The following is a 22,856-nucleotide window of genomic DNA, read 5'->3' on the forward strand; positions in this document are numbered from 1 at the left end:
CATCCCATCAATGGGGTGCAACTCGCATTACAGTTACAGTAATATGCATGAGTCTGAAATATCACACCTATTTAAGTCGCGTTTACTCAACCGGCTCCGCCTCTGCATGAAACAGTAAGCAGGAGATGCATGAAGGACAGGATGGCCAGATGATAGAAGATATGCAGATGTATAGATCTACCAATCATTTTAGGCAGGATTTAATCTTTGAACACTATCAGGAATATGACTAAAGTGGAATAAACAAAAAATAATTAATGAGAAACCAATGGGCAACAGAGGCATTGAAACGCCCCCACATTTGATGCAATTACAGTTTTAAATGTGCCTATAGGAACAATTCTGTCAGTTTTAAGTGAGAAGTAAAAATGTCCCATGTGTATGCAGAAAATTAGCATAACTGCAACAAAACCAAATAAGAAATGTCGAACCGTGTTAATAAATAGAAACCATAAAGTGCGTTAGAGAGCAAGGACCAAAATGTAGACCGAGGGGAAGCAGTCCAACAATTTAATGAGCGAAGGATCCAAACTAGAAGAAAACTATTTAAAAGAGCGAATCAGAAGTGAAGTCTATTAAAAAGGAAAAATCAACAGATGAAAACTCCAAAAAATTTGATATTTTAGGCGAAGACCAAACACAACGAAACAAGTTGAAAAGAACGTGAACAACAAACAACGATTTAAATATGAGGAGGTGGCGACACAACGGAGGACAGGTGCTGATTAAAAAATTAAGCAAAGTCAGGAAGTGTCTTTGGACTGAGCTTTCAAAATAAAACAGGAAGTGGTCATCGTATTAGTAACTGCATGGGGCTCACCTGCAAGCCTGAGCATCTTTCCCCAGCAGCAGAATAATAGTAGTCTGGCTGCAGCCAGACTTGACCTTCTCCAATGCTGACTCAGTGCAGAAGTACCGGCATGCTGTCAACGCCACCGTTAAATCACATGCGGCTCTTCAGAATAAAATGTATATTCCAGTTGTACATATTCCTGACTGGCCTTACCAAGATGTTGCATTATTTGTTCGTTTTTTTCCAAAGCAAATACCCAATCAAATTCAAGCAAAATATGGGCTATGAGCAGAATTTCATCCTTAGCATCAAAGTCTAAGTGGTTAGCATTGAAGTTCTGTTCCAGAATAGGAATCATCATGAACAGGAATGTTGAGAGATGGTTTGATGAGTCCAAACGGAACCCGCAGAATCACGAAGGCGCCGCCAAAATCCACCAAAAAAAATCGTACCAAACTCCGACGAAAACAGTTCGCCAATTAGCACCTCAAACGGGCGCGGAGAGTGTTTCAGTCAGCCGTCACGGGCCGGTCTATTTCTGGGCAGAAGGCAGAGACACGTCCTACATCAGTGTCTGTTCAGGCTTGCTTTATGAGGGACCTCCTCCTCTTGCAGTTCAAGTCAATTGTCAACATGATTTATGGAGACGTGAGCTATCTCCAGACCGGGTCCTCAATCTTCGCCTGACGAATTGGTACCATCAGCCCGTGTAACCGTCAGTTGTTTTTTGCACCGGCCAATTTTCATTCAGGCTAACAAATTAAATCTGCCATGTTTTGGAGGAAGCAGTTTCTCTTGGGGGTTTTTTTTCCAGGCATAACCTGCTTGACAATCACAGAACACACGAAACTGACACCTAGAAATGAACTTCAGCGGAGAAGTTTGACTTCTGTTCTCCCACCGAGGCTCCGACGTGACTAATATCCAGGTTTATAATGGAGCGGTGGTGTCATAATATTTAATAGTTAGGAACTCGGATGACACGTTTCGAGCCTCGCATCTCCCAAAGACACGCACCACTTACTGTCCCAATCATCTCAAATAGCACAACAACACCAATAGAATATGATTAATGTGATGAGCTTCTATGAGTGGGATAAAAGGCTCTGCATATTACAGAAGCAATTATAATACCTCAGGAAAGTCTTCTAAAAAACAGAAGAAAGTTCACGCAATCAACCTAAGTGGTGGTAACTTTTTAAAGTTTGCCTATTTAAGTTTATAATTGACTCTTCTCCACCGCCGCTAAATAGAAATGAGGGTCCAGCGAGCAATCAGGCGTATCTTCATCCGGTAACTTGGTTGCCCCCGCTCTGCCCTGACCTGCCTGCAGATTAAGGGAAATGAACAGCCGGTGCCAAGGGTGGATAAAAGGTGGGAGGAAACTGAAAAGGAAGCCCAGTTTTTCTATTTCCAGTCTTTAATTATGTTTAAATGTTGTTTCGGAACACTTCTAAGATTACGCAGAACTTATTCAGCAAAAATTGTAAGCAGGAAGTGGTTTTCAAGGAGAAGTTAATGATGCTACCTGCACAATGAAGGTGCTCTAGCATGCTAACGCTAAGACAATGCTAACGTGTGGATGGTAAGCAGGTGTCTACCTTAGCATGTGCTAATATTGTTGAATTTGATGACTTCTTTCAGGGGAATAACATGCTAAACAACCACAAAAAGAAGATTTGAAAAGAAGCACCGCTGAGCCACCAGGATAGAAACGCCGCCACGTTTTTGAGAATCTCTGAAGAAAACAGAGTTTAATCCGACGTGACTCTATTGTTAAGGTGTTTTCTCCACCGGCAGATAATAGAGGCGATTCTGATTGGGGAATCCCGGTTGTTTATTTTTCACTGACCACCGGAATAAACTGAGTAAGCTGTGGAGCCGTGAAAAGGAAAGTAATCAGGCTAAAAACAGCAGCGACGGTGATTCATGGTAGCTGCGGATTCCAGGAGACAGCAAGGAAAGCTTAAGGCTTTCTAGATTCTTCATCTCCCCCCCGCCCCTCCCTATACCCTCACCCCCCCCCCACGCCTCCCTTCCACTTCCATACAATGCAAACGCACATGATGCACAGTCTCACTCTCCACATAGTGTCAGCTGAGAGAGATGGATAGGTGGGTGATGGTTTCTGGATTAGTCCACACAATGAGGTTGAGTGATTTTCTCCCTTGGAGCATGTCTTGCCTCTCTTAACCCTGGGAGGGGGTTGGAAATCCTCCCCCCGCCCCCCCAAGCACCATTAAGGGAGTAGAAATGTTGTCGAAGGAAGAAATGTGATTTTATTTACCATTACACCAAATAGAGGCTTTCCCATTTCATTTATTCCCATTAGACATGATGCTAAGACCTTGGAGGAAGTCAAGTAAGTCAACACTCTCCTTCAACGCTCGACCAAATCCTCAAATGATAAACAACAGCTGAGCTAAAGGAAAACCCGAAGCCGCGATAGATTCACTAGATCCGCGGATTCGTATTTACAGGCACAAACAAACGTGGCGCTCCTGCTCAGCGTGATCTGTTTACAGGCGTCTTTTAGCTTGCCTGAGGCCGGGCAACCCTAACTGTCATGTTGAACAAATGTGCCGTCAAAGCTGCACTTTAAAGACGGGACGGATCACAGCAGGCATGAGAAAAGCCTGCTCGCCCAGAGGCAACACGGACCAACAGTCTGAAACAGAAGGAAGGGGGGAGGAAGTAAACACAACAGGCGGCGGCGGCAATCCTTGACATTTGGCTATGAGAACACTGCCGCATGCGTCCTCCGAGCAGAGGGATGATAAATATCCTGACGGGTGAGGAGGGAGCGATGAAGCCAGACGCCAGAGGGGAGAGTTATGGAGTTTGGGGTGAGGAAACTGAGACGCTGGAGGAAGCCATTAGGCTTTTGTCTAAACACAGTTAAATCAGACGAGGCTTGAGAGCTCTGGGACCGCAGTGAGGAGTCTTCATCGTCCCAGGTGAACCCAGAAGGGACCCACCCCACTACCGCGACACCCAGACTTATATCATTAACGGTCATATTTGTTTTTGGCTTACAATTAAAGTCTTCATCACATCTGTTGTTGCCTCCATTGCTGAACTCTCGGGAAAACGACTAGTCTGGCGAGGAGTCACCAATCTCAGCTCTTGGCAAAGGATCCGTCACGTCTTTAAGGATCATTTAGATCAGGCACAAACAACAACACCCGTCAAGGGTTTGAGACTGTTTTTAAAAAAGCTGTTTTCATCAAATGAGCATCATTTCCTGTCCACTTATTTGTCTCCTCCTGCTATCCCGTCTTCACGTCTCCTTTGTGCCTCGTTCCTTTTGTCCGTGACACATGTTGCTTCAGACGGTTTTCGTGCTTCGGTCGATGTACATGCACTCAGATACGCTTTCTTAAATTGGCTGATAGGTCAAACGCCAGCAGAGACAGGAACGTGGACCACACTGTGCACCGACACTATGGCCAATTATTTCCTTCCTCCGCTTCATGTCCACATCTTCTCCTTGTCTTTTCTGTACAAATACACTGATGAGTCCTGAGCCGGAGTTAAAGGTACCCCTATCTTGTTGAAGGCTTTCTAAAACATGTTGAAGGGAGCGGAGAAAGTGTGGGTGGACAGCTTTTTTGTCTGCTATCAGTTTTATCCATTCTGACATTTTTCATGGCTATCCTGTAAAACGCTCCGACACCGGAGGAGGAAACCGACCCGTGCTTGCCCCAGTAAGAACGTGTGAAAATCAATGATGTTGAGATAAGCTCGCTATCAATCCTGACATCTGCTCTGCCTCCTCTTCATCTTTCCTCGGCGGACCACAACAAGAAAAACAAGCCTCGTGTTTTGTGTGCATGCATGCACCTGTCGGATCAGAGCATGTCTGGGAGGCGGGGAAGTTGGGGAAGTTTTTTGGGTTGAAGTCCGGACAGCGCTCGCCAGAGATTGTACCTCAAATCCTCAACCTCACACCGGGAATGGATGAGGTTGGAGATGTAAAGTGTGGGAAGAGAGGGATGTGGTTATACAAATATAGGAGTTAATGAACTGGAGGGCTGTGGTTGGTTAATATTTAATCCTTCAGCCCATAGGTTGGTTGAATTATTAACAGGATTTTATGCAGTTTGGTCTTTTTGGGTCTTCCTATTCTTATTTTAAATTATATATAGTACATTTTTTTACATTAGTATTCTCATTACCGTGCCTGCATGACTCAGGTGAATCCACTCACCAAATATTACACATCTTGTAAAACACAACAGAAAAATGACCACGTCTTTCTGATCCTGAGCGTTCTGTTAACTCGTCCTTACCTCCTCCATTCCAGACGTGCTGAGAGCGAATGGAGACCCAATATTCTCTCACCCCACCTCCCTCCCCTACCCCCCAGCAGTGATGGCAGGCAGGTGATGGAAGATCAGAGTAAACCTCAAATTACCAGGACTAGCATCAAATGGCTGATAGGGCCTCTCACAGGTGGGAAGTACCTGTCGGAAGAGGCGCAGGTCAACATTAGAGTCCATCGTGGAGTCACCGCGGTACCAGGTGGCATGTGGAATTACACAGAATGAGGAATGAGTAGTTGGTTGCAGACTGGGAGATCTCTCCAACAGAAAGGAAAAGGGGGTCCTCGTGTCGAACGTTGAACGTGAAACACCAAAGAGTGTGTCCGGATGGGGAGTAGTGTTCGTTTGTTCGCTTCTCCAAGGCGAAACCAATCATTACATGGAGAATGTGCTGAAAAGATGGAGATGTGGTCATGGGGTGACGGCGGCGGCGGATGTGATGGCATAGCAAGTAAGAGAAGAGCCGCATACGTGATCAGGTGACACGAATACAGTCTGGTCAATATGGGAGTGGTGGTACTTTCGGTTATATTCTCGGTGTACGCCATTATTCTGACGGCCAAGACGGACGGTCTGCAGCTTTTGGTCATTCGCTGCCGTTTGCAATTAATTGCGCTCAAACCATCAATAAATAAAGATCAGAGGTGGGTCAGCAGTAAATCTAGCGCGCCTCTTCTGTGTACGGAACAAACGGAATTAATCAGCGACTGGGGCGGCTCAGACAGACCCAAAAAACATTCGTCAACCAATCACCAATCCTGTTTTTCGATGCTGGAGTGCCTTCGACTGACGTTTGCAGTATTTATCTAGTGTCCTTAACTTTTATTCTTTTGCAAAGCTTAGAGAAGTGTGTCTATTCCCTCTATCCAGTTAAAAGGTGTATTTAGATGCATATCAATGAGACGGTAACAGCTTGAAAAATTCAAATAGGCTATAAGAGCACTAGGAAAGTGTGTACTTTCACCAAGGACAACAACCTCCTTTCTGTGATTTATTATTCTGCAAGTGCAACCACTCAATATGTGTATATATTTCCTAAAGTATTGCAGTTATGTTAAAATACAATCATGCATCAGTGCACCTGTCAGTCATCACATATATAATCCCACTTTAATGACCTTGGATAGTCTTTTGCAGCCAGATTCCCACTTTAGGGGCGGCCAAATGTTCCAAACAGAGTCCGACTGGTCCTCACTAAAGCCTCAATAGAATCGATGTTGTATTTCTATCTCATTTGTACACTTACAGTTAAGAAATTAAATTATAAACCTGTTTAATCCAGCAAAAAATCATCCTGCGCGCCTGATTGTTGTGGAGCTATTCTTCATTTGTTGAGGTTTTCGGCTAACATCAATAAAATATTCCCTTTCCTGTGTTTAAAGGAAAAGTGTGATGTTTGGGGAAATCTTATTCACTTCTTCCCACGACATTTTTCCTTACATAAATCTCAGATTAGAGTAGAAACATATTGCAAATGGGGGGAAACACCTCGTCTGGTTTTGTCTGAGGGGAAATAATTCTTCTTTCTGTTTGTTTAAACTGAGTCGGATCCTTCCTAGGTTCCATCGCTGGGCGAGTATAACTCTAATATCCTCCTTTAGAGCGAGAGCTGCTCAGCGTTTAGTCATGTGTTCACCATAACTCAAATTACATTTTGCAAATTCTGACCCTCCAGGTTGAAATCATTTTGAAATGAAAGGCTTTAAATCTACGCAAGCCTGTGAGACCTCAAGGATCCAAAAAGGAGAAAAAGAAAGTACACTGCACCCCTTGGGCTTGTGATTGTGTCATTTTGTTCTTCTCTGCGCCAGTCCCCAGCTCCGTTTGGGCTCTATTACAGCCTATACCAGCTCCTGCTGCCTGGCCAGATACAAGCATAATCCCTCGGTGGTTCAGCGAAGCCAGGAGCGCCAAGCAGGGAGCATGTTTAACATCTCGATTCTTCTTATTCCACCTTGGGGTTGGAAGTGGGGGTTTTTGGCAACATCCTCGCTCCAAAATCAACATAAGGTTGACGGCCATCTGGTTCCACGGCGCTGCGAATCCTCAAATGGCCAATACCACCCACATCCCCCACTGCAAACACTAGCAATCAGTCAGGCAGGGCCGGCCCATCAGCGGACCGGCGGCCCCAGACCAAACTCAGGAGATTAGATCAAACAAACGATCTCGCGTTGGGGAAGGTGGCACGTCTCTAAACAGAGAGGTGACGGGCGTTGTACTCTTTTATTTATAGCAGCGTTTATCTGAGGGAGAATGGACTTTGCTGAAGGCCGCCAGGCTCAGTCATCCGAAGGGATGCGGAGTTTGTGAGGCAGTCAAGGCTGTGCTGCGCCAACGCTGGATGGATGGAAAAGCGCCGTGCACAGGGGCGCCATTATCCTCTTTTGCCAACGTGGCCCCCCCATCTTTCCTACGAGAGCGGCGGTAAATCATTTTTAAGGGAATGAAAACATCTATTGTGATTGCCTGCCCTTCTATTGGCAAATGTCATTGTCATAATAATACCTGGGAGGGCTCGCTGTAGTGTGATTATGAGTGCGCGCGTCGATGTGGCTACGTGGGCAGCACTGAATAATCAGAGTAAAGAACATCCGCGGGGGGAGGATGACTTTTAAAAAGCCGTTACCAGCTCGTGTGATCCGTGTGGAAAAAGTTCTGTGTGGGAAAAGGTGAGTCCAAACAGCAGGATCATCAGCGTATCGATGCGTTCAAATCATAGGAGGACGTCTGCTGCTAGCTTGTTGGCTCGATTGACCCCTGTCAATCAAATGAGATGCCCCTCAAGGTCCCGACTAGAAATAGTCTAGTTGATGTAATATTTATTTGGTTTATTGATTATTTATGTCAAAAAAAAGTCAAATGTTACACACAGGAAATGGATTTTGAGACATGCCAACGCTAACAACATGCTGCGTTGGCAGTTTATGTACAAGCAAACAAAACTACTTAACTTAAGTTTTGATGTCAGACGTGTTTTTACAGCTGATGAGTCGCTCCTCCATCCCCAACATGACTGCACATGTGGGATAGAACCCTGTTCCCCAAAGATTACCACGGATTATGTTCCCTGGCGACGTTTACTGTCCAGTCCGTGAGCTGGAAAGTTCTGGCTGGCGACGGACGGTGACCTCCTGAGGGACATTAGGGGCTTGTGTGGCAAAAAGTTTAGTCGAGGGGAGTTTAGGAATTCTTGTTTTGGTAATAGAAAATACTTTCCCTTGCATGTGATTGGCTGGATTTAAAAAAAAAAAAAATCATGTTTTTCGATGCTGTGTTTTGCAAGTTCAAACTTCACTCATATACATTTTGGTGGCTGTAGCCTCAGTCACTAAGGAAGCAATGCAGCGCTTCCATTACTACACTATCTGTAATTTTAATTTGCATTCTTGTTGCTGCGCTCCCTAGTGGCAACACTTAGACTGCAGCTCACGCCTTCTTTGCATCAGAAGTTGAACATACTGTACAGTAATCCCTTGTTCCTCACAGTAAATGCGTTTCAGGATCAACCATGAAAAACAAAATTTAGATAAAAAAGAAAAACAGTCATAAACCAGCTCCCTTAAAATATGAAGAATACATCTTAGAAAAGTTATTCCGCGGTGTGAAAAATATCATTTGCGTGTGTTTTTCCGAGGAGACTCCACTTGGATTCAAACGCAATCCGTGCTACGTGAGTCGGAGTCACGTCGAAATCTCCCGAAAGCTGATATTTGCTTGTTTTGCAGCAAAGACGCATGCGACAACAGACAGATTACACGAGCCGTAATGCAAAAGCAGGAATATCCTGGCCTTTAATCCCGCAGTCTGCAGAAAGCAGCTCCTCGCCGGATTTCCCAGGAATCTACATGTCAAACATTCCCACGAACAACGCCGCAGAACATGGAGAAGAATTGTGATGTTTGGGACCTGGGATGCGTCATCCTCAGTTAGGGATGTGTCAGCCAGGCGGGTGGCTTCCTGCTCCCGCGTCACCCTCCGCCGCACCCGATACATCCATGTAAATCCTTCTCTTTTTTTTTTTTTGCTAACTGCCTTGTCTCCTCCGTCTTCCAATCCATCCATCCAAATTTGGAGCTTTCTTCACATTTACTCTCTCAGGACGGAGGATCCCGCCCCCGTCTCTCTGGTTAGCTGTTCATTGATCAGTCCTCTACCCGTTTAGCTAATTGTTGGCAATTGCGAGAGGTGTGTAATTCACCCCACCCACCCCCCACCCCCCCAGGCGCAATCCGTCAGACGATCGATGGCATCGACGGACAGAAGTGGCTGCGTCTCGACGTGTGTTGTTGTTTTTTTTCACAGAGCCGCGGCGAACACACCGAGTCTCTGTCAGCTTGATGGATGAAGAACATCAACGTGATTATGAGTTATTCCCAACGGAATATCACTTCAAACTCCATCTTTGTTTCAGGATGCACTTTTTTGGGGGGGACATCGGTTTGCCTAGCGTTAGCGTCAGCTCATCAACAAAACTGTACAAATACAGGAATCCATCCTTTAAGAAACCAATAGATTTTTTGGTGATCGATAATAAACAACAAATTCTGTTAAATTGACAACCAAACCCTTAATTTTTATATATTTTTTCCCATTCTGGTGCTTCATCTGTGATGATTTGTGTGTTTGTTTTAAACCTGAAATTGATGCACGATCAGAAGTTTATTCTAAGAAAGAAAAAGAAGAAGAAAAAAGCCGAGGCTAACTGATGAGGGAGCCTCGGCGCCTCAGATCAAGAAGTTTAGCGTCTCGCCGTGATGGAGGCGCCTGCTCTGGGTGACAGGCCCAATCCATTTGGCGCCGCCCGTCGACGCAAAACACAAGCTGTTTAAAGCGAGTAAGTTAGACTTCAATCAGCTAAGAGGTGATAAAACATAATTAATTCAATCACCCACTCTCCCTCACTCTCTCTCTCTCGCCGTCTAGAGAAGAAACAAAAAAAAAAATGCACCAGCGCTGAACTTTTTTCCTGGTGAATAGATGCATTCACACCAGATAATGGGAAACTGTACTCACAGTTTCTTTCAAAGAAGTCTCCCATTCTCTCTATTTATCCAAGACTCCATAACAAGGTTGTGTGTGAAGATATTAAACACACACACACACACACACCTCCCCCATTACCTGTGCATGGAGATGAAAATCGAGCTCCAGTCTCCAAACGTCTACCCGTCGAGATGCTTTTTACACTTCTACTCCAGTCATTAACTGCAAGACCTGGGAAATGATAAATGACTGCTGGGTGACGGATGAAAAGAAAACCGTCGACAGCGTTGCGTCTCGCTGCTGAAATGCAAAGTAAAACCAGTGGGAAACGGGCGCCATTAGCGCCGCGCCGTGACCTCACGCCGTCTGAGGAGCCATTAACACCCCACCACCACCACCACCACCCCACCCCCAGAGTGGCACCATCCTCCATCCGTCAGGGTCAAGTAGGCCGCGATTACTCCGCCACGCCACGCTCCACATCCCCTCCGAAAAGGATGCTGGAGAAGCATGCTGAGAAGGGGGGCGGGGGGGGGCAGCTTTTGAAAATGAGTTAGCATCAGATTTCTTGTCAGGCTGCTGTGAAATATGCGCTGGGAAAATTAGTTGTCTGTGAAGACGGAGATAGCCTGGAGGTAGGGGGGGATCAGAGGAGTGCGTGATTTCTGAGTCTGCATGTTTTCTTTTTTCTTTCTTTTTTTTGTGAGTCAGAGTGAGTCAGGTGAAGTGTATGAGTGAATCTGAGTGGGAGTGGACTGGTGGGGGTGCGACTTTCAGTCCATACAGGCAGCATATATCCCTGAGTACACCCATTAGAACAAGGTGTGAGGAATGAGAACAATAGCTTCTGAAGGCAGAGTCATGTTTCTGCACAATTGCCGCATGCTGTAATACAAGGCTACATCCTGTCTCCCATGACAACCGAGCACCGGCGCTCCGGGGACCGGGGCTGGCAACACAGGCGAGGGCTTGTCCGCACCGGTTTTAACCTGACCGTAGTGGAATGCGGCCATTACAGAATCAACAAAACGGAAAAGTTCAAGTTTGGATTTCCAGAAAGAAATTTATTTTCCGTAATAGATGTAGTTTCTTTTTTTTTCTTTCTATCTTTTCTGCCAGTTGCGGCAACTTCTGATCAAATTTTAAAGATATCAATAGGAGCGTAATTAAAATAATATTTTAAAGATTAAGTTAATGGTTTATGGAGACCCTTTGATGGAAAATGGAATTAAATATTTATTCTAATGACTATGCAATCAGCTGAACTTAAGGAATAATACATTTATATTGCTATATGTGTGTTATATTAGTATCTATTATCAATGTTTTCACACCAGAGAGATAAAATGTTAATTAAATTGAGTCTAGGCATCTTTTTTCTTTGCAGACAGGTTAACAGAAAATAATCAACAATCAGCCGCTGATGAATAAAAGAAAATCAAACTGCTATAATCAGGATTTTTCTGTTAAAAAAGTGAATTTTTGAAGTTTAAAAGGCAAATTTAAATGTCTGATGGATCTTTAAATCTTGTTTAGGAGTCCCGTAGTATTTTTTTTTTTGCCCTCTAGTGATTGAAAATCATGAAAGCTGCTTCAAGCAGAACTTATTCCCTTTATTTAGGGTGTCCCTCCAAAATAAAAGTCATGTCAGAACTGCTCAGGTAAAGATTTAACCAGCAAATAAATCTTGACCAATCCTTTAGGTGATTAAACGTGATATATTTGTTAACTCTGAAGATAATTAACACGTGAAGTCATTTCCTGTGGCTTTGCTCCCCACCTGATGACTGATCACCACATCACGGCGCAATGTAGCATAGCCTGGACGCAGGACAGCACATTAGAATCCCATTACAGACAAGTCATTTAGTTTGAGTCTTATGAGCTTATTTCCCTTAAATGAGGTCAAAAATAGCGTTGGGGGAGGGGGGGGGGCTGATGGATGAATGACTCACACTTCTGTTTATTCCAAGGATGTTTTCCCCAGTTTTTTTTGACCATTTCAAAAAACTATCACCAACACAAACATTTCATCAGAAATAATTTATTTCACAAAGCACTTTTGACCTGGTACCTTTCTCCAGAGGCGGAGAAACAATTCTGCTTCCTGTTTGGTGAACCAGCGGGAGGGTGGGGGGTTGCCCATCACAAAGGAAATACAGAGGAAATACAAAAAAGAGGCATAATAGTCATGTTCACAAAGAGACGGAGAGCGACGGGAGTGTTTCTGTCTGGCTGTGGATTATTACATTTCTACCTTTCTCTGGCAGTCGCCTTAATACTCTTAATTAATTTCATTATTTTTGGCTCTGGCTGTTGAGTGCAGATTAGTTCTCTCTGAGTTGTGGGGATAAATGTGTGGTAATTGCTTATTACTCTGCGCCAGCCGAACTAGAAAATGTCCAATCACCTATAGCTAATTTTTTTTTTTTTTTAAAAACATCTTTTATTTTTATAGCTCGTTTCCCTTTTTGTCCAATGAGTGCTTTGCTGAGAGCTGGACACCGTGGATAAGCTCATAAACACATTCTGGCCCCTGGTGCTGGAAGCATTTACTTTTATCTTTGTTGTTTTCATGCCGTTATCATCATTTTGTTTGCGTCGTTCTCAATTTATGACACATTTATCTTTGAATAAACGCATTTTATACATCAGTACTGGTTGATGTGTTCATCGTCAGCACCGACAGCATCTTTCATCGCGTCAAAAATACCAAAAGTCCTTGAATCTTTATCTTTGGGAAGATTATCAGAACTTTGTTTACCTGTCTTTATTAATCTTCAGATTTATTTCTTATCACCGGGAGCCGCCCACTTCAGACAACGCTCTTCTCAACGCCGACTGCCGGGTAGCAACAAAGTGGGCATGGGGGGGGCTTTCCTCCAGGGGACCCCTACAACCTTTTTTTTAAATTTATCTTGAGCATCTTCTGACTGAGTATTTATTGGCTGCCCTGTGAGAACAATACAATCCCTCTTACATCTGCATGCTAATTATCCGATGTAAAGTCGGTAACTGTGAAACCTTCAAATCAACACATTGGCTGATTTTTTTATTGGTACCTTTGGGGAGGCGATATTAAAAGCTTACGAGTCCCGGATTGCTGTAAAACCAATTAAATGTGTTAACGTCTTTTTTTCACCACAGGATGAGCGAAATAATTGTTGAAAAAAAACTTGAAAAAAAGAACAACTTTTAGCGTTTCGCAAAATGCTAAATGTTCATGAGATTGCGTTGGCGCTGCACGCGTGTGCAGGTTTCCGCCGCGGAGATCGAATGCCGGTTGCACTTGACAGCTCTCACGGCTCATACATACGGCCGTGATCTTGCACGTGCATGTGACAGGAAGTGGAATTGAAGACTAAGATGTGCTTCGTGTTACAGAATCGGTAACCGGGGTTGAATTAGATCAGACGTCTGTCAAACGGTAGCCGCCGCCGGCAGACAACTTAGACTTCCTGACAAAATGTTAAAAAAGAACGTAAGATATATCTACCCAGCAGTGTCGTAATAGATAGCTTCACGCCGCCGCCGCGCGGTTAGCATCCGTCCGACTCAGAGTTCCATATATTGTTCCTTCTGTTCAGGAAGCCACTTATCTGCCGCCACCAGCTGAAGATCTACCTGAGATGCGCATCAGAGAGATGCCTCTTATGAACGGATCACAACTCCTGTAACAAGATCTCAACACAGAAACCGTGTGTTCCATCAGGCGGGAGGGTTTGAGAGCAGCACTTCTGACAATGCTCTTTTGTGTGGAGCAGATTTTTCAATGCTGCCCACTGAAAAGGCAGCGTAACAAGATCCGGTATGAGATGAGCAGGTGAGGCGTCGACCAGGCAGAAGGACGGAGATACAAAAGAAAGGAACTCTGGCGACGGATAAAACTTCCATGAATGTGTTGGTTTTTAATATCATCGCCTCTGTCCTTTTATGTTTTGCTGGAACGACTGGAAAAGTAGGCAAAAGCGACTCATTTTGAGCTAATTTTACTGAAACCTCGAAGGGGAAGAATGATTAAAGCTGTAATTACTATATTAATGGATAAAATTACTTTTTAATATCAAAGCGATCACTTCTAGTTGGACTTTAATAAGAAAAAATAACATCGCTGTTGTTCCAGTTTGTTATGCCACCCCCTGTTGGCCACAAAAGTCAATGCACATCCTGCACCACAGGGTGGGTGGCCGTAATAAACTTTTGGGAACATTTCTATGTTCCAAAAGATTCCGACTCAGTTCATTTCCTTTATCTCTGTACTCGGAACAAATAAATTGGAAAGGTCACATCAAAATTGCCAGTATATCAAACTGACATCCCTCATTTTTATTCTGGGATGAACCAATCCAATGAAGAATGTGAAGTCTTTCTGCAAATACTTCTAGTCCACCTAGACTCCCGTCTCTTACCTAGAAGAGCTCAGTCCTGTTACTGAGTTTGACTCACGAACACAAATTCACGCCCTTCAACTTCTCGAGTGCGGCGTGCGTCTAGGGAGATGCGGGATTCTTTAAAGCCCGATTAAAGATCTGCAGGACTACCGGAGGAGACCTCCTGGGACGTGGCAGCTCAGCCCTGCCGATAAAAGTAATAGCTTCGGACAGCTGAGCGTTAGCTGAGGATCGTCTCCTTAGACTCGGCTGTTGATCTTGTTGGCGTTGCAGAGAACATACCTGTACCTGCCAGGCTAACCTGTAATCACCGTTGGGAGAGGGTTAGGAGGGTATGTTCAAGTGTTGGATTGCCTTTTCCCCCCAAGTATCCTTCACGCCTGGTGGTTGTATTGTTTCTACAGTATCCTTGCTCGCTGCATGCGGACAGCGGGTGTGTTTCCGGTAAACAAACTCTTATCACGGGTTACAGAATGTAAACTCCCGCTAACATTCAACACCTACTCTCCATGCATGTGTTTTGTCAGAGGAAGATAAAGGCCCAGGGACCCCTCGTTTGAACAGGCCTGTAATTAAAGATGCAACAAAAGCTCTGTCCTTTGTTTCGCCTCTCATCTCCACATTGCGGCGTGAAGCTTAGTCTGGCGTGTTTCACACATGAGGTTCAGCTGTCCTCGCCTTCCCTTCGCGAAAAAAACCAAACAAAAAAAAAAAAAACGCCGCCTTTGTCTCATTGAGGGGTGGATGGGAAGGGGAAGTGCTAGGATTCCTGTTTTTTGTTCTTTTGTTCTAAGATCGGTAATATCACTGATGGAGAACGCGATCCTTTAAAGCTCAGAGTGATCCATATTGCGTAAATGAAGCAGGTTGTATTCGGAAGTCGCGCTCAAGGACGGTTTGGACAGCTCCAGCAGGCCGTTGATGGACGTACGCCGTCTGTTGAGGGAATTGAACCTACGAGCTGCAAAACATTTCTCATCGACGGCGCCGCTCCAAAGGCGGAAATAATCTCATTGATTAAGTTAAACCTCGCCGGGCTGAGCAGAAGAAGGATCGGGGTGTTTCAGAGTGTGTTGAGGTGATTCACAAAGCACTCAGAATGTGATTTTTCTTTTCATTTCCTTTTTTCTGGTTGGTTGAAAGAGCTTTTTTTTGCCCTCAGCGGTAATTTGTTGTTATTTAACATGGTTTCTATGGCGGCCACACAGACAAATAATGAAGTCGGATAAAAAAATGGCAGTTACTCGTCCAGAGTCTATTATTTACTGACATCAGTGCCACAGATGATTAGATGATTGGCCTTTAGGCTCGGATCCATCACTCGCCGCAGATATGAGGACTAGAAGAGCCGGAATTTGGCTTCTTCCAACCAGGAGGGGGCGCCATGGTCCTTTGGAAGTGAGCTCCATTACGGATTTATGTAGAAAAAATGATAATATCCCAAGACCTTTTGTAAGAATACATGGATTAATGAAACTTGAGGTGTTTTACTTTAGTTTTTACTGCAAACTAACTACTTCAACACCCGCGTGACTGTTTGAACACTGAGTCTCATTTTTAAAAAAACCCAAACATTTCAGCCAATTAAAGTGGATTTTTAAGGAATAATACTATCATCATCACTGCAGAATTCAAGTTAAAAAAAAACCTGAAAGTTCCATCTTATCAGTGATGTTCCTTTCAGAGCGCCATGGTTGTTCTTCTGTAAACACATTTATCACTCCCGAGTAGAAATAAGATATTCTTAGCTGCTTTTCAGAATACACTAGACATGATCCCAGGCCTCGTTTGCAGCCATGAATGTAAACTACTGCCACAGAAACTGATTTCTCCTCCTTATATTTCACGCGACCTTGACTTTCTGGCTGCGACACCTCAAATAAATTCAAACACGTCAATTTCGATGAATGCAGAGATGTCAAACTATCCCCGTTTTGCATTTCAGGAGTGAAGTCTGATTTCATTTTCCTGCAGATAATGCCCGGATCAGTTCCAAATGTTTCACATCTTCAAAAAAAAAAAAAAAAACTTGTTTCGGCGCCGCTGCAGCCGCGACGGCAATTAATTCTGATTTTCGGAGCTCTGGCCCGCTTTTTCTTCTGCTTCTCCGGTAGCCGATCGAATGTTTCCACATTGTTGGAATTGTCAGCCCCATAAAGGAGGTATTAAAATCCTTCCTTTCTTGTCTTGCGGGTGTCTATCCAGGACGCAAATGACTCTCTTTGAAAAATAACGGATGGCGAGGGATTCTCAAACGCCTCCGCATTCAGCGGCCCAGAATGCTGCCTCACCGTCGGGGCTCATCACAGCAGTGGAGTCATTACAGCCGTCAGACAGATGATTTGAGATCAGTCTGTCACCAACCCCTAGGTTGAAACCCCACTGTAGCGTTAATGGGAACATTATTAAATCAGCCAGAAAAGCAGGTGCCAGATTTCACTCTGACTCAAGCAGCCACTTAAAGTATTGTTTCATCTCGGTCTAATGCTTTTTTTTTTTTTTTTTACATTTTCTACTCGTGATGCTACGTGTCTCTCCGCCGAGCGCCGTGACAATCATCCGTGATCTGGTGAGATGGAAGAGTTTACGGTTCAGAGCCCCTCGTGATCAGATAAGCAAAAACGGAGCGAAAGCAGCAGCTTCCAAGAAAGAAACAAAAGAGTTTCCGCTAAGGAATGTTTCATTTCATTTTTCTTCATAACTTAACCCTTGCAGTCCCAGCTGAAATACGTCAGGAGCGTTGACACCTCCAGTTGCACGAGTTGCTCTTAGGAAAGCCATCCCGCCAAAAAGCCTTTCCAAATACATGTGCATCCAACAAGAAACAGCTTTACAGGCAAACCTCGGTTTCTGACCACAATTCGTTCCTGAAGGCTGTTTCAATAGCAATTTGTTCGAATTACAAATATTTTTCCCATTACAAATAACGTAAATGGTCTTAATCTGTTCCAGGACGATAGAAAACTACCTTTTTTCAACATAATATGTTATTTCATAATGTCATTTATATATCAAATTGTATAGTAATGAAACATATCAAATAAAGGTAAAAGAAAGAAGCAAACATGAGAAAGAAAGACGTAATCAGGTTAGCCTATGGTACGAGTTACCGTCGTCTTTTGGACAGAAGTTTACGGTACCGTAACTCGTACCAGAGGCAATGGAATGCAAATTAAGTGAAAAATTATTGAATACAGTAAACTAAATTAAAAATGTCTACGTCGCTAGATCCCATCAGCTAGTTTGAGTCGAGTTGAAAGAGGCGTTCGAAATGCAGCAACATCTCCTGGAAATGTTTCCCTTATTGCACTCACTAAAGGAATTAAAATGCCATCCTAACGCCGCTAAAGTGTAGCATCTATCTCGCTATTTTTCAGTCGCTATTATAGCTGTTACTACTTTTACTTTTGAACTTTCATTTCTTTTTTTGTGAGCTAGCTAATGGCATCGTAATTTTGTTTCTCCTGAACGAATGTGCACCTTCTGGTAGTTCCTATTATTTAATAATATTATACATTATATTTTTTGCTATTGCTCATATAATGTTAATTCAGTTGGGTTGGTTGAGCAGAGAGGCCGCCTGCTGCCTCCAAAGCACCACACATAAAATAAACATGCGCGCCTTACATCCGGCGCCACCTTGTAAAGTCACCAACATGACGGCCTCGACATAATTGCGGTGAGTGCGCAGAGGAGAAAGTCGTGTTCTTTGGTAAAAGGGTTCACCGTCTGACGTCCAAGCATGTCTGACCCCCTCCTTCCGACGGCGTGGTTATAAGAATAAAGCAAAGGTTTCGTGGCTCCGAGCTTCTCCGACACGGATGAGTCTTTTTGAAGCTTTTAGTTGCCAGGTGACGGGGAGAAATGAACTGTTTCCCCCAGCATCGTTGGACCGATCACGCTGTTGCTTACAGACCGGCGGTAGTGAGACTCCAGATTGGAGGGAGGGGTCGGACTCTCCGAACTGATTGTGGGGTGTGTTTTTTTATGATATAGTTTACAAGGCCAGTTCAGCTTTATTTACCGCGTTGAGGGGAAAAAAAAAAAAAAAAAGCTGGACTCACTGGAAAGGATGAGTATAAAAGGAACAAACACAGCATCCTCCTCCTCCTCATCATCATCATCATCATCATCATCATCATCATCATCATCACGCTCGTGTAGCTTGAAAGGGGAAATGGAACCTCCTCGCTTGTTTTGTTTTTTCTCTTTCTTTCCTCGGCGATAACCAAAGGTTTTCTTTCATCAGTGAGCAGGAGAGCATCGGGTGGCGTTGTTCAAACCCCCGCTCCCACTATTCCTTCCTGTGATCACTGGATCAGCATGGAACTACAAACACTCACAAGCCGACAAAGGAGACATTTATCCTGTGTGTGTTTGTGTCTGGTTCGATGTGAGTGTGTGTGTACACCCTCCTGCATACCAAACATGTAATGGAGCGCGTATACCCCTCCCCGCTCCCCCCTGATGGGTATTCTATTGACTCTGGGAAGTGGGGATGGAGTTGTAAACTCTAACTACTGATACGGGACGCCTGCGCTCGCCGCTAGAATGCAAATGATTTGTGAAGCAGATATTAAAGGTTTGATAAACATGTTTTATGCTTAAAAAAAAAAATTTCCTCCCATCGACTCTGGAGTCAGATGATATTTTTCTTCTTTTTTCGTCATTTTTTTGGCGTAAATGATTGAACGGGAACGACGTCGCAGACGGAACCGATTCATAATTCAGTCTGTGTCGGGTTTTTTTTCCACACTTGTGTTTGCCACTTGCGTCAGTCGTAACACATGTGGTACCCCTTAATTCATACTTCAAAAGTCACTTTAGTCTTTCATTTACGATTCACCAGACAGGGTCACGAATGGGGGGGAGGGTTATGAGGAACGACAGAACAGGGAGGGGTAAATATCAGAGCGAGGCACACACAGCTCCTGAGGTTTGTGGTCCTGCCGCTCCGAGGGGGCCCCCACGTCTCTCCGCGGCTCCTGTCAGCTCATCAAGGGGCCAAGTCCCGGCCTATCCCTGCTGGGATACCGCATCAAACAGCCTGGGGAGCCTTTTATCCCAAATGGGATGCGGCCGCTTGTCACAAACGGAGGCTCCTTGCGACAAGCTGCGCCAGGAATCGCAAAAGTTTAACACGACGGAGCGAAAAGTCAATACCCGGTTGAGGTAGTGTGTCTCCGACTCGAGAGGCGCAAACGGTGTAAAGGTCACCTGGAAAATGGGAAAACGGTGAAAGACACGGCTTGTCTGAGCGGGGGAGCTCAGATGATGCCATACGCGCAAGTTAATGTCACCGTTCGGTCTTTCGACCCTCCGCGCCAAAGATGTCTCACAATTAAGGCCAAACATCTTTTTTCTTTTTCCGCCAATTACTGTAAAGGTTACCACTTCAGTGGTGAACTTGGCTTGAGTATACAAATCCTCTTTTCATGTGTGCATTCCCCCCCTCCCACCCCAAACAAAGACACAATGATTTCCCCCATCTAATTTTCCCTTTTGTTTCAACCTGTAGCCAAAAGCAGACATGAAAAGGCTCGACTGCACAGCCCAAAGACACAGAAGAGCTCTTTGTACTCGCGCTTGTTCTGCTCCATGCCATTTCAATCTCAGGCAGAAGGGAAGAGAGCTACTCGTCTTATCTTAGATGACATGGAGGCCCCCCCCTTTTTTCTGGCACGCTGTCATCTTGTTCTTCTGAAACCTAACCCTCTTTCATGCTTTCCCCTAGTGGTGGTGGTAGTGGTGGCGATACGCTGAATGAAGTCGGTGGAGGTTATTGCATCTGACGGCTGCCGCTTGATAAGTGCGGGTAAAGAAGTCCTGACAGCCTGGAGAGGATTACCTTCCTCTAGCCTGTATTTTACATCCACTCTCCTGCACCTAACGGTTATAATTATTGGTAATTGGATGTTGCGTATATGCTTCCACTCTCGCGGTAAAAACGGGCAGAAGTTCAGGAGGCAATCTGGATGCAGACTCCTCCAAAGTCCCCACAGTTGGAAACAAATATTTTGATCTGTTTTCCATCTGGACGTCTGTGAGACTCGTGATAATTGAATACAACGTGAACGAGATCAAATGACGGTAACGCGATAGATGGGGTGGGGTGGGGGGGGGATACGGCGGTAAACGTAAAAGCTGGGCTGTCATCTTCAGGAGACGTGATCAACGTAGTCACACAACGACGTGTACAATCTGAAGTTAAAGGACAACATGAGGAGCGCCGGCTAAAGATGGTAGCCGGATTGAGTTAGCGTAGCTACAATGCTACTGTAGCTAAATAAACTGCTAGATTGTCAGCGTGACTTCATCCACTACAGAGGGAACGGTTATGGAAATCAAATTACAGTATTTTCCTCACTATAAGGCGCACTGGACTATAAGGCGCACTGGACTATAAGGCGCACTGGACTATAAGGCGCACCTTCAATGAATGGCCTATTTCAAAACTTTTTTGACATATAAGGCGCACTGGATTATAAGGCACACTGTCGGTTTTTGAGAAAATTAAAGGCTTTTAGGTGCGCCTTATAGTGCAGAAAATACTGTATTCAGTACTGTATTAGCTTGCACACGCTAGTGCTAGATTGGGTTTTAGATTGTTTGAACAGAAAACGTTTATTAAGACATCATCTGCGGTTTGATGAGTTAAAAACTTTACTGAATGGTAAAGGAAGTATAATGTACAAAAGTTATTCTACCACTCAAACATAGCGGTCGACATGTTTCCCTTTAGCCTTTAATAAAACTGGCTCCTGCACATCCTGTCCTTTCATTAGCATAACCATTTAAAGTTTAATTTAAACAGAATCTCGATGTATCGTTCGCTCGCCAGCCTACGTGCTAAATGACAATTTCATCCGAGCAGATGGATACGGTAATGCTGGAGCTCCTGCTTAAAGGGAAGGGGGGGTGGAATCTGCTAACAATACAATTATGTAGGACAGATTAATTGAGTGGTATGAAATGGTAATTGAGTGGATACAACCACCAAATCTCCTCTCCTAATTAAAGACCTGAGCAGTCTGTTGTAGGTCTTAATAAAAAGGTACTTTACGGTGACAGAACAAGTCATGGCCTTTGTGAGCTCGCGGCCCTCGACTGTAAGGGAAGGCGTTCTTGATCTGATCCGTGAAAGCACCGTGTCCTTAACATCCTGCTCGTGATCCCCAAACCAAAGTCCAGAAAGTTGCAGAACATAACTGTATCCAATCTATTTCTACGGCGGATCTGGGGCCCATTGTGAGGGGCCCCAAAGGGACTTGTTTTCTAGACATCTAGCCCTTTACACCGAATTTAAAAACAGATAAGAGGCCCTTCCATAAGCCCTATTGCTTCAATTTGTTCTGCCAATTATTATCCCCTCCACTGTGATGGAAGGTGTTGTTTAATGGGCCTGAATGCCACCCTCTTTGTGGCCCCGTCCTGACAAAGAAGGGGTAGCCCCTGCCGTTTCTTTTTTTTTATTTTTTATTTTCTAGGGGATCCAGTCAAGCATTCGCTGACAGATTGGTTGGGGCGCTAACCAGTCAGGTCTTCAAAGAGACAAAGAGGACGAGGGAGGGCGGCTAGGGAAGGGGGTGGGCGGTGGCGACGGCCAGCGGTGAAGAAGAATGACCTGCCAAATGAGAAAGAAGACATATTGAAAGGGACAGAGAGCGAGAAAGAAAAAAACATATTGAACTGATGGAGAAGTGCAACCTTTTGACCATCTGGCTCAGTGGGTGACAACAGCCTTCATCTGTATTTTTAGAGCTGTACAACACACCAAATTACTCTGTCAGGAAGATTAAGGAGAGTCAAAGGGCTGTCAAGTGGAAAGTGTTGGGGGGAAAAAAGAGAAAAGTTAAGGACTAGTGGAGAAACTTTTCTACCTCGTCTGGATCATTTTGATCGTAAATACAGAGTGAAACTGGTTCAGACTATGTAATGAAAAGAAATAATAAAACCCACAGCAGCTTGTTTCCATCTAATATACTTTCATTTCTGTTTAAACATGCTTGACTACATCTCCAATATGATTTCCTTCTCTCCCGAGTCCTTGTCCTCCTGACGAGAAATTTGCAAGAGACTCTGAAACCCCCCCTTTTTAATTCTTGTTGCATTAATTCCACGATTACTTAAATGAAGCTCTTCTATTTTCTTGCTTGTTGCTAAACAGGGATCGGATCTCCGTGACCGTGACTGATCTTTTTGTGTGTGTGTGTGTGTGTTGGCATGCACTTCATTTTTCAGGATGGTTTTTTTTTGCCAATTTGGAAAAAACTAATTGCTTTGACTCCGACTGGGCCAACAGCAGAATATAATGCAGTTTAAAGCTTCATCTTTCATGCCCATAAATCCCTCTACAGATCC

At 44.3% G+C, this 22,856-nt stretch overlaps 1 protein-coding gene across 1 annotated transcript in view; it reads right to left on the minus strand.

The window, feature by feature from the left end:
* LOC137614164 (melanocortin receptor 4-like) overlaps positions 1 to 22,856 on the minus strand; it is a 163,833-nt gene that overhangs the window by 74,443 nt on the left and 66,534 nt on the right. The window lies entirely within an intron of this gene.

This window comes from Antennarius striatus, chromosome 20, assembly GCF_040054535.1.
Source record: "Antennarius striatus isolate MH-2024 chromosome 20, ASM4005453v1, whole genome shotgun sequence".
Classification (NCBI taxonomy): domain Eukaryota; kingdom Metazoa; phylum Chordata; class Actinopteri; order Lophiiformes; family Antennariidae; genus Antennarius; species Antennarius striatus.